This window comes from Moschus berezovskii, chromosome X (assembly GCF_049115385.1).
Source record: "Moschus berezovskii isolate FMDL1 chromosome X, NW_MosBer_1.0, whole genome shotgun sequence".
Classification (NCBI taxonomy): domain Eukaryota; kingdom Metazoa; phylum Chordata; class Mammalia; order Artiodactyla; family Moschidae; genus Moschus; species Moschus berezovskii.
In genome coordinates this window covers 122,694,057-122,704,149 of record NC_142488.1, presented here as the reverse complement: position 1 = coordinate 122,704,149, position 10,093 = coordinate 122,694,057, and the positions used below count along the sequence as shown (strand labels likewise).

Sequence of the window (10,093 nt, the reverse complement as noted above, 5' to 3'; positions counted from 1 at the left end):
TGAATGTGCACGCTTTCCAAAGTCTAAGATGACAAGAAACAAAGCTCAAAGTATGTGCAAAGGCCTAAGAAGTAGAGCTATAGCCTTGAGGGATGGACGCGGATATGGAAAGACATAGGAAAACGAGCAGAGATTTCATGACGTCAGCTGGGCCTTGGGAAACGGACAGTACCCACCAGCAGACCTACCTGAGAGGAATGGCCAATCTCCCCGTCAATCATCGCAGGCCCACCAATGACGATGTTGGGAGGCGGGGGCGGGAAAAGTTGTGGAAGGAGCCCTAGGGCGTGCCTAAGCGCCTGACTGTCTGGATTGTGCTGTGCGGCTTCCGTAGACCGTTTCCTTCGGTTGGGATTTAACATGGCGGCTCCCTTTCCGGAGATGGCAAAAGTGTAAGTTTCACTAACTTTATTCGTATTTGGCTGTCTGCGGTGTGATTTGGAGAGTCGGGTAGATGGTGTGTCCTGATGGACACTTTGAGAGACGTGTCTGCGGGCTCCTGGGTGGATGGCGGAGAAGATCTCGCAGGCACTTCCGGCTTTGGTGTTGGGCATTCTTGTAAGGGCATGATGAAACTTGAAGAAGATTTTCTTTGTTTACATGTGGGTCTCGGAGCCTCCTTCCCAATTATGGTCTTAATGCTTTGTCGTGTTTGCGGCTTAAAGTGAGGGAAGGGCGGGTGCGTTTGGCTGGGTGGGTGGGGGTGCCGGACAGTCTGACTGGTGACTGGCGGCCGCCGTGGAGCTGATTCTGCTTTAAGTTGTCGGGCGTTTGGAGTGGATATATCGTTGCCGGGGATTGGTTCAAATGTTGATCTTGGCCATTTTTGTGACCTTTCTTAACCATTGAGGGTATTTCTGTTATTTTCCACGGGAAACGAGACAGTAAGGCTCTGAGGGATCGCGTGCGGTGGTAGGACAGCTGACGGCCCTTGGCTGCCTTGGTGTTTTGTGGATAAGGGAAAGGGGAAGTTTGCCCCAGCCACTCATGTTACGAGCTTCCAAGTTACCTAATTTCCCAGCAACTGTGTTAGGCTGTCCATCTGTAAGCAAGTCTCCTTGTAGATGTGTATAATCACTGTTTCCTTCAGGACCTGTGATGGACAAATCTAGTACTGGCCAGCCCATGGGCCCGTAATGAGAAGAGAGTGGACCCGGAATTAGCTGTCCAGACCTGCCAGATGAGTAAGTGCAACCTTCTGTTATGCGGGGCCACAAATGCTGGGAGGAGGGTAGCATCCATCCCATCAGCTGTCACATTATTTCACGTGGCGTGGAAATGTCTTCCCTGAGTCTCTAAGATAGGAGCTTGCAACAATGTCAGGATCACTCCCTGAGCGCTGCTCAGACACTATGTTTATAATCGATGTCTTTAACTAGTCAGTGGCATCTTTTTCCAGTTCACCGTGAGTGCCATTATTACAGACATACTGAATTTCTTAGAATGTCACATTTCCAGAAAGCCTGATCTTGCCATTTTCACATCAGAGTTCTGATCTGTCTTTTTATCCTTCTGGAAAACACTTGTAATGCCAGGCAGAAGCAGGCTGGACTGGATGGGACTGTGAAAAACAAACTTCAGGAATCCAGAGACTGTGGGAGTGCTGTTTTTCTCAGGTAGGGGAACATGGATTTGAATGTAATTTAAAGCCAGCTCTATTTAGGAAAGGGGAGAAAGATGAGGCCTGTACACCAAGTGAGTGGCAGTGAATGATAGTCTGCCAGTCTATCCCCTCTATAAGTGGGTGGGCATTTACTTTGCAGGGGTTCTGGAGGTGTAGGCTAACAATTCAAGTAATATGCAGGTCAATACTTCATTAAATATTTACCCTTCCGCAGTTTGTGGGGTCTTTTTTTTTTTTTTTTGCCTTGCAGATGTTGCTGAGACAATACATCGTGTTTCATTAAAAATAAATTTTAGTGTCTGAGTCTGACTCTTTCTTACTGTCATCTTTGAGCCTCAATTTCCACATTTGCTAAATGGGAATCACACCTTGCTCTCAGGGATATCTCTTGTATGGTTTTTGTAAAGTGCTCAGCACACAGGAGGTACCGATGGGATTAGTACACCATTTCCAGAATATGGGAACAGAACATTGTGTCTTCATTTAGCTCGTCCCCCTACCTGTCCAGACCCCCATTTCAACCAAACGATTGTTTCCTTTCACAGGGCCAGCAAATTTCCTCAGATATTACTGGGCTTCTCTTTGGAAACCAGCCTCTTTAATCCTGCTATGATGCCAAGAGGTAGCCCAGCAACTCACACCTTGCCTTGCTCTGAGCCACTTTCTTTTCTGGCCATCTCTGACGCCTTATGCCGAAGCTGATGTGGCTCAGCACCAAGTTCAGGCAGCAAGAGGGTGCTTGTTAACTGGCAGTGCGTCTCCTCTCTTTCATTGTCTGTATAAAGTTACTTCTTTTCTGGGCAGTGGTTAATCTGTTGAAAATCTGTGGAAGAGCTTTCACAGTTGGGGTGGGGAAAAAGCACAAAATAGAAATACGAAATCTTCTAAGGTGCATTCAAAGACACTTCTGACCTCTAGTTTCATAGAAAGCTCGGGCTCCTCTGTTGCTGTATTAGCCTGGGTTTTATCCAGAAGGTTGCGTCACAGAACCTGAATTTCATTACCCGAAGGTTAAAAGAAAATCCACATTTCTTTGTGATTGGAAACTAAAGTGTGTAGTCTTAGAGGGCATGTTTAAAGACTTTTTGTTTATCCCTGTAATTGGTGAAATTACTTTAAAGCTGTGAGCGATGGGGGTCGTGATAGTTTCCTACTCAGTGAAAACCTGAAGCCTAAGATACTTAGAAAACACTGTCCTAGGCCCATGTTCCTTCACCAAGTGACATGATGATGATCAAAACTGGCTTATTTCTGAGTCAAAACAATTGTGAAACTTAAGAATAACCGTGAGCACTTCTTCCCTTCCATACACACTTGTTCCCACTGCCCATCAAAGTCATCTTGGCTGACCTCCTTGGAGGCAGGGGTCAAGAAAAGCTAAATGGATGGTTTAATAGGTAAATCTGCTGTGTATTGGCACTTAAAAATAAGTCACAAAGTTGAGGATTCCAAAAAGGTGACTCTCCAATTGGGGACAGTCTCACAAAACAGGGCTCTCATGGAAAGAGAAGGTAATCCACTTCTGAATTTGAGATGGAATCTGGCTTGCTGGTTCCTTCCCAGGAATCCCTTCCTAGGCCAGCCATGTCACTTAGGCTCATGAGACAGCACCTCAGTGAATGTCTACTCACTCGTGGGAATGTTAATGTTCTATAAATTCTTGGTGTGAGGTATTCCTTTGGATACATACCACAAGTGGGATTGCTGGACTAGATGGTAGTTCTGTTGTTAATTCTTTGAGGGACTTTCATACTGTTTTCCATAGTAGCTGTACCAATTTAATCTTGAACTAGATGAGTTGCAGGAGTGGTTCTCAGGCCACTTTTGATTGTCGGTTCTTTTCAGGAGAAGTACTGTAGAGCTTAGAGGCTCAAAGCGGGAAGGACTTCCCTGATCAGGAAAGATGGAAGGACTGACTACATACGGACCTTCGCTGGGGTGCCTAGAGCCTAGAGGTGGGGAAGGGGCTGGGAAGAGTGACCCTCCATAGAGCTGCTCTCAGAGCACAAGGAGAAAGCTGGACCGCAGGGCATAGGCCCTCAGTGTGAAAGGTGCGCTGGACTTTCTGTGGCCAGTGTCTGCTACCCATTTCTCCATCCATGGTGCTGCCTGGGATCATTGTAGCAAGGGGACTGAAGATAGTAGTGCACCTCGCTGAGTGTGACATGAGAGTGGATTACTTCCTGGCAAAGGTGAGACTTTCATGATGAAGGCTTTAGCCTAGGTTGCAGCATTGCTCAGCATTTTGGACTTCACTGTTAGGGATGATCTTGTGTGCCTGCTCAGTCTGTGCACTGCCTTAGGCTGTGAAAAGCGGCTCAGGAAAGGTGACCTTTCCCCCTCCTATACTGTGGCCTAGAGCAGTCAGCTGAGGGAGTCTCCTGGGAGGCGCCCACTGATGTTGACTGCCCTTGGTTGAGTAGAGGGCTCAACTCTTCTGTTGAGACTCCCTGTGGCCATAAAGAGGCCCATGCTAGTGAGCTGCTGTTGCTGCTGTGTTCTACTGATATACCCGCCAGACACTTCTTCCTTTGACACTCACATGCCGAAAGAAGGTGCATATTGGCAATGGCAGCATGTGGGGCATGGGGAATGTTGATTCTGGGGCAGAAGTTAGTGGTAGCCTGATGTCAGAATTCTTTGCCATTGTGCAGAGCGAGGGCACATTGGGAATCCTGAGGAGTCCCAACTCTGTTTGTAGGAATGTGGTAGGAACTCTCCACGTTCACTTTCTGCACTCTTCCACTGAGCACACTCTGCACATTGGTTGGAAGAAAGAGGTGCGATGGGTCTTGTCAATGAACTATCCGTGAATCCGGGGCCATTTGCTCACTTCGGGGCATATGCCGACGAGCCTGGATGTCCAGGAACCTCCCGAGTCAGGTGCCCCAGCGGGAGGATGAAGCCCTTGTATTGCTCTTGCTGGAGAGGGCTACACCCCCAGGCTGTAACTGTCTCTCCCCGCTGTGTATCTGCTAGAAAGCCTTTCTAGCCGAAAGGCTGGCTGGTGGTGGCTCCTCTTCCATTTGGGTCTCCCTGTTGGTGGGGGTGGCATTGGCTCAAGGGGACCTTCTCTGCACTCTCCAGGAAGAAAGTGTTGTTGGTACAACAGTGGAGGGGCGGTTGTGCATTGTTTGTGGAGTTGTGCCACTGCAGTGGGGGAGAGGAAAGGGGAGCTCAGTTTGGGGAGGGAAAAGGTCCGATGGTTTCCCCATTTCAGGCTTTTGCTTTCTCTTGATTAGGGCAATTTGGGCCCAGCAGGGCTATGAGGAGGAGGCGCTGAGAGTATAATAAGGACAGACTGACAGTGGGGAGGACAAGGGTCTTTGGTGTGACGGCTCTGGTGGGCATTGTGGGTGCAGGGCCCTTTCTCCCGTCTCCTTTCTCCATTCTTGTGCCCTTTCTTTGGGTTAGCACAGCTGAGGGACAGAAGATAACAATGGGCCCTGATGGATATACTCTTAAGAAAATACGGCTTTCTTATAAACTAGGACATTTATGATGGGAGCAGGATTAGTTTCCATTTTCCCAGTGAATTGTGATTTTGTCTGCAAGTGAAGGCTTTGCTGTCTCTTCCTTGTTCTGTGTTGCCTAGACCGGTGAACAACGGCTGTTGCAGAAGAAGGGGAGCTCTTTGTCCTGCTGTACTGTTGCACAGTATATGACCTAAGGGAGTTCTGAGAAGGAACTGCTGTTGCTTACGCTATTTGTTGTTTTTCTCCAGAGGTGTTTTCTGCCCTTTTCCTGTAGCTTTGTGGGCTCTTGGTCACTGCTTTTGCTGCCAGGTCCCTGAAGGAACACTCTTGGTTTGTCAGATTACCAAGAGGCTTATTGAACTTACAGAAAAGATTTGCATACGTTGCAGAGAGTCAGAAATGTCACCCCCTCGCCTGGAGAATCCCAGGGACAGAGCAGCCTGGTGGGCTGCCATCTATGGGGTCGCACAGAGTCAGACGTGACTGAAGTGCTTTAGCAGCAGCAGAGTCAAAGAACTGACCCATATTCCACAATTGTTGAGGAAAGGTGAGAAAGAAGGCCTTGTCCCTTTTTAGCATGAGCAATTTAATTTTCCTCATTTTAGTTTCCCTCGCAGTGTGCTCCCCGTGAGATACCAGGTCGCCTGGGTATCTTCGCCCTCCCTCCAAGTGCTGATTCTAAAGTCCTGGCCATGGTCAGACCTGTGCAGAGAACTTCCTCACGAGGAACTTGTGGAAACAGCACCTGAAGGACAAGTGAAAAGTGTGAGTGAGTGAGTGACTGCTTATCCTCTAGGAGCTTTCTACCCACGCCTATGTCCTCAGGGGGAATTCTCTGTGATCAATAGGAGTGAAACTACAAACCTTGTTTAGAGATGGTTTCAGTGGCTCTGCTGATGTCAGCAGTCTGTTGGCAAGTGGAGCTGAACTTCATCCCTCACCGTCCCTTTCTCAAGCGCTCTGAAGGAGCAGAGATTTGATCTCCAATTGGCAGAGGCCCGACTTCTGTGTCTTGCGGTGCACAGGACCTGCTAGAATACTTGGTAGGAGGCAGGGACTCAGATCCTGCAGAGTTTTAGTTATGGAATTTTAGTGTGCAGCTCTGTCAAAAGAGTGGACAGAATGAGCAAAATATGTGCATTCCTGTCCAGGTTGAATCGTGTCTTCTTCCCTCTGAACTTGAATTTGCCCTCCCAGTCAACTATGCTGATGCTAGCCTGCACATGAAATGGGTTACTGAGCGTCGCCAGCCAGTCCACCTCTCGGTTTAGGTTTGGGTTGGATTTCTGAGCGTCCTTCGCCTCTCCTTATTCTCGTGCAAGCCTCCTGTACTACTTCTTATCAGCTTTGGAAAACAACAGCAGTGGGCTCACTGCAGGGAATCCTATGGAGATTCACTGGTTTACTCAGCCTCTCCCCGTCAGTCAGACAAAGCACCTTCCAGAATGCTGAAAGGCCTGTTTTAGCTTTCCCTCTAGTAGGTTGTCAGAGTACTGAGCTACAGGATATAGGATATAGTTAAAGCCAGGAACCGAGCACCTGTGCATCTCCTCCAGACCCCAGAACTGATGTGTACTGCAAAGGCTAAGAGGGTAGATCTTATTCTGTCATGTTTTTATTACCAAATAATAATAAATTATGAAGGTGAAATGAAACGTCAAGAGTGGATGGGTGTGTTTACGGTATAGATTATGGAGATGCTTTATGGATGTGTACTTATCTCCAGACTCATTAGACTGTATATATAAATGTGTACATATCTTTGTATGTTAGTCATTCCTCATGCCTCAGTAAAGGGGTTTAAAAAAATAATAAAAAAGGCCCTTCCATGATCACAAATGAGTGCCCCCCCCCCAAGTGTCTTTAGATTTTAGAACTGAGAGGGAAGAATGTTTCTCCTTGGGGAAATGGGTAATGCCAATTTACAGCTTCTGTATTATGGTTTTGCCTTGGTTTTTCTAAGCATACATAGCGTTTGCATTAGTGGTGTATAAGGTTAAGCTTTAGTCCGTAGGAGTTTGAATTTCACAGAATCACAGCAGTTCTACAGAAGTCGTCAACTTCCTGCGGAGGACTTCGGCTCAAGGAGTGACCCTGTGACATCAGCGAGTTGTCCTTTGACCAGAAATTGACTTTGGGGTATTGTGCCTTTGGAAATGGCTTGGACTTTGGGTTGTTTTCATGTTGTATAATATGTGGTTTTGTGCTTACTCAAGAAATCTTTGAAAATGTTGTACCCGTCGGGGCACGTCAAAGTGCGTGTGTGCTGTATTTGTATTCCGCAGGGTGGAAGGCACTGTCTCAGGCTCGTTGGGCTCTGTAGCAGGCCCCTTTTCCCTGAGACCTTCCCACAGCCTTCTATTTTCTGTGTCACTGAGTTTCCTGGCCATAGCTACTTGGTTTGGTATACTTTTCATCTTATCCTAGTTGAGTCAGTAATACTTTTGTTATAGTTTGGGACTAGACCCGCAAGAATGAGTGAGAGCCTGCAAAGGTTCGCTAGTAACCTTTTACTGCAGAGAATATAAAATGACATCCTGTTGGGACTTCCCCAGCAGTCCAGTGGTTAAGACTCCCTACTTCCAATATAGGGGGGAGGGGGTTCAATCCCTGGTGGGGGAACAAAGATCCCACATGCTGCATGGCATGGCCAAAAAGAAAAGAAAGACATACTGCTGAGTTTCCCTGAGCTAGCCTCATTTCTGTGTCTGTAAAATGTATCTGTTGCTTAAGTTTCTTGTATTTTGTTAAATACTTGTGTTCTTCCAATAAAATTCATTTGCTTCAGAAGATCTCACTAGTATGTTTTCATTATTCACAACGAAGCCCAGCGTGATCAAGGAAGCTGCGGCTCTGTCATGTGCGTTGTCACCTGAACTGGGGCGGAGCGCTAAGATCTGGAGGCTGATGCATTAAGAACAGGAGCGGGTGGCAAGGGGTTGGGGTCTCCAGGCCATGCTAAAAGTTCCCCTCTTTGTGAAGCTTGCCCCTTTGTTTAGGGAAGTATTCCCCTTAATGTTAGTCATTCGGTCGTGTCCGACTCTGTGCGACCCCATGGACTGTAGCCCACCAGGCTCCTCTGTCCCTGGGATTCTCCAGGCAAGAATACTGGAGTGGGTTGCCATTCCCTTCTCCAGGGGATCTTCCCAACCCAGGGATCGAACCCTGGTCTCTTGCATTACAGGCAGACTCTTTACCATCCAAGCCACCTGGAAAGCCCGATCCCCTAAAGGTAGCAGGTAATCTAATACCTCCCTATGAGAAGTGATACTTTTAGCCACTTCATGAAGGCCATGAATGCATATTTGGGAATCGTGGAGAAATCTTCTGATACTCCCAAGGGCAAGGAGAGGTCGGGTGACCAGCATGGTTTTATAGATTAGTTCAGAAGTGAGTAGGACCAAACTAGAAGCAGCAAGCACACAATTAATTCCTGCTGAAGCCTGCATTAGAATCCTGGCCCCTTGTGCCTGAGACATCTTTTATTACGCCACACCACTAGGTCTTATAAAGACTTTGTAAAAGCAGAATTAAATTAGCTAAGTGGGTAGAATTTTTTGGCATTGTTTATTCTTTAAACATATCAATACACTTTCCAGTTCTAACTGGAATTAGACATTAAATTAACTAAAATTGCACGTCTTACGTATAACTTCAGTTCAGTTCAGTCGCTCAGTCGTGTCCGACTCTTTGCGACCCCATGAATCACAGCACGCCAGGCCTCCGTGTCCATCACCAACTCCCGGAGTTCACTCAAACTCATGTCCATCGAATCGGTGATGCCATCCAGCCATCTCATTCTCTGTCGTCCCCTTCTCCTCCCGCCCCCAATCCTTCCCAGCATCAGAGTCTTTTCCAGTGAGTCAACTCGTCGCATGAGGTGGCCAAAGTATTGGAGTTTCAGCTTTAGCATCAGTCCTTCAAATGAACACCCAGGATTGATCTCCTTGAGAATGGACTGGCTGGATCTCCTTGCAGTCCAAGGGACTCTCAAGAGTCTTCTCCAGCACCACAGTTCAAAAGCATCAAGTCTTACCATGGTTTAAACATTTCAGCAGGGACTCTCCCCCGGTGGTCCAGTGGCTGAGACTCCATGCTTCCAATGCAGGGAGCCCAAGTTCGATCCCTGGTTGGGAAACTAGATTCCACATGGCACAATTAAGACCCAGCGCAGCCAAATTAATTAACTGGCGTGCTGTGATTCAAGGGGTCGCGGAGAGTCCGACACGACTGAGCGACGGAACTGAACTGAACTGAACTGAAAAAAAAAACCAAAAAAACTTTTTCCCAGCAAATAGCCTTACTGTGGTCAGTAACCCCCTCCCCACCCCGAGAGGAAAGGAGAGTAAGACTGGCAGTCTGTTCTGCCTGTAGATCTTCAGGGTGGCTGGGTGCCTTTCTCTTCCTGGGATTTCATAAAGTTCTTGGGCTGAAGGTGACAGCAATTCTGTTCTTGCCGTTCAGTCTAGAGGGCTCCAGGCTTCAGTGTCTCATATCCTGCCCGAGAGGTTCATGAGGATGCAGAGCTCAGATCGCGTCTCTCTTTCTCTAATTGCAGCTGGCACTTTATATCCCTTTTATTATCCTCTGCTGCTACAGAATGAGTCTCACATAAGACTGGAAGCCATCTCCCGTTGGCCCTATTTCAGGTCAGTGGGTATGATCTTACCTGAGGCATTTGAATTTAGACTGCCAAACACCGTGAAATCCCACTACCATTCTGATCTTAATTGACACGCCAAGCCTCACCGGAAGCGCTTTCCATGGAGGCGGGCCCAGGGCAGGGGTGGGCGGGGCCGTGAGCCGTACTGGCGCCTGCGCAGGCCCCGCCCTCGAGCAGATGGTTGCTAGTGCGCAGGCGCAATATGGAGGCGGAGCTAGGGCTGGAGGGGCGGGAGAAGAGGGCTGGGGAGGGGCGGAGCTAATGGCCATAAGGAGGCAGGATCAGAAAGGAGGGGCGGGGCCTAGGTTTCCCGGTGCGGGCCTTGGGAGA

The 10,093-nt window shown here is 48.0% G+C and overlaps 1 long non-coding RNA gene across 1 annotated transcript; it reads left to right on the top strand.

Annotated features, from left to right (window-relative positions):
• Nucleotides 1–253: 253 nt before the first annotated feature.
• Nucleotides 254–7,892, top strand: LOC129535051 (uncharacterized). The gene is made up of 4 exons (XR_008681529.2): nucleotides 254–392; nucleotides 1,091–1,184; nucleotides 1,536–1,616; nucleotides 2,170–7,892. It is a non-coding gene; the product is annotated as an uncharacterized LOC129535051 (long non-coding RNA).
• The last annotated feature ends 2,201 nt before the right edge of the window (nucleotides 7,893–10,093 follow it).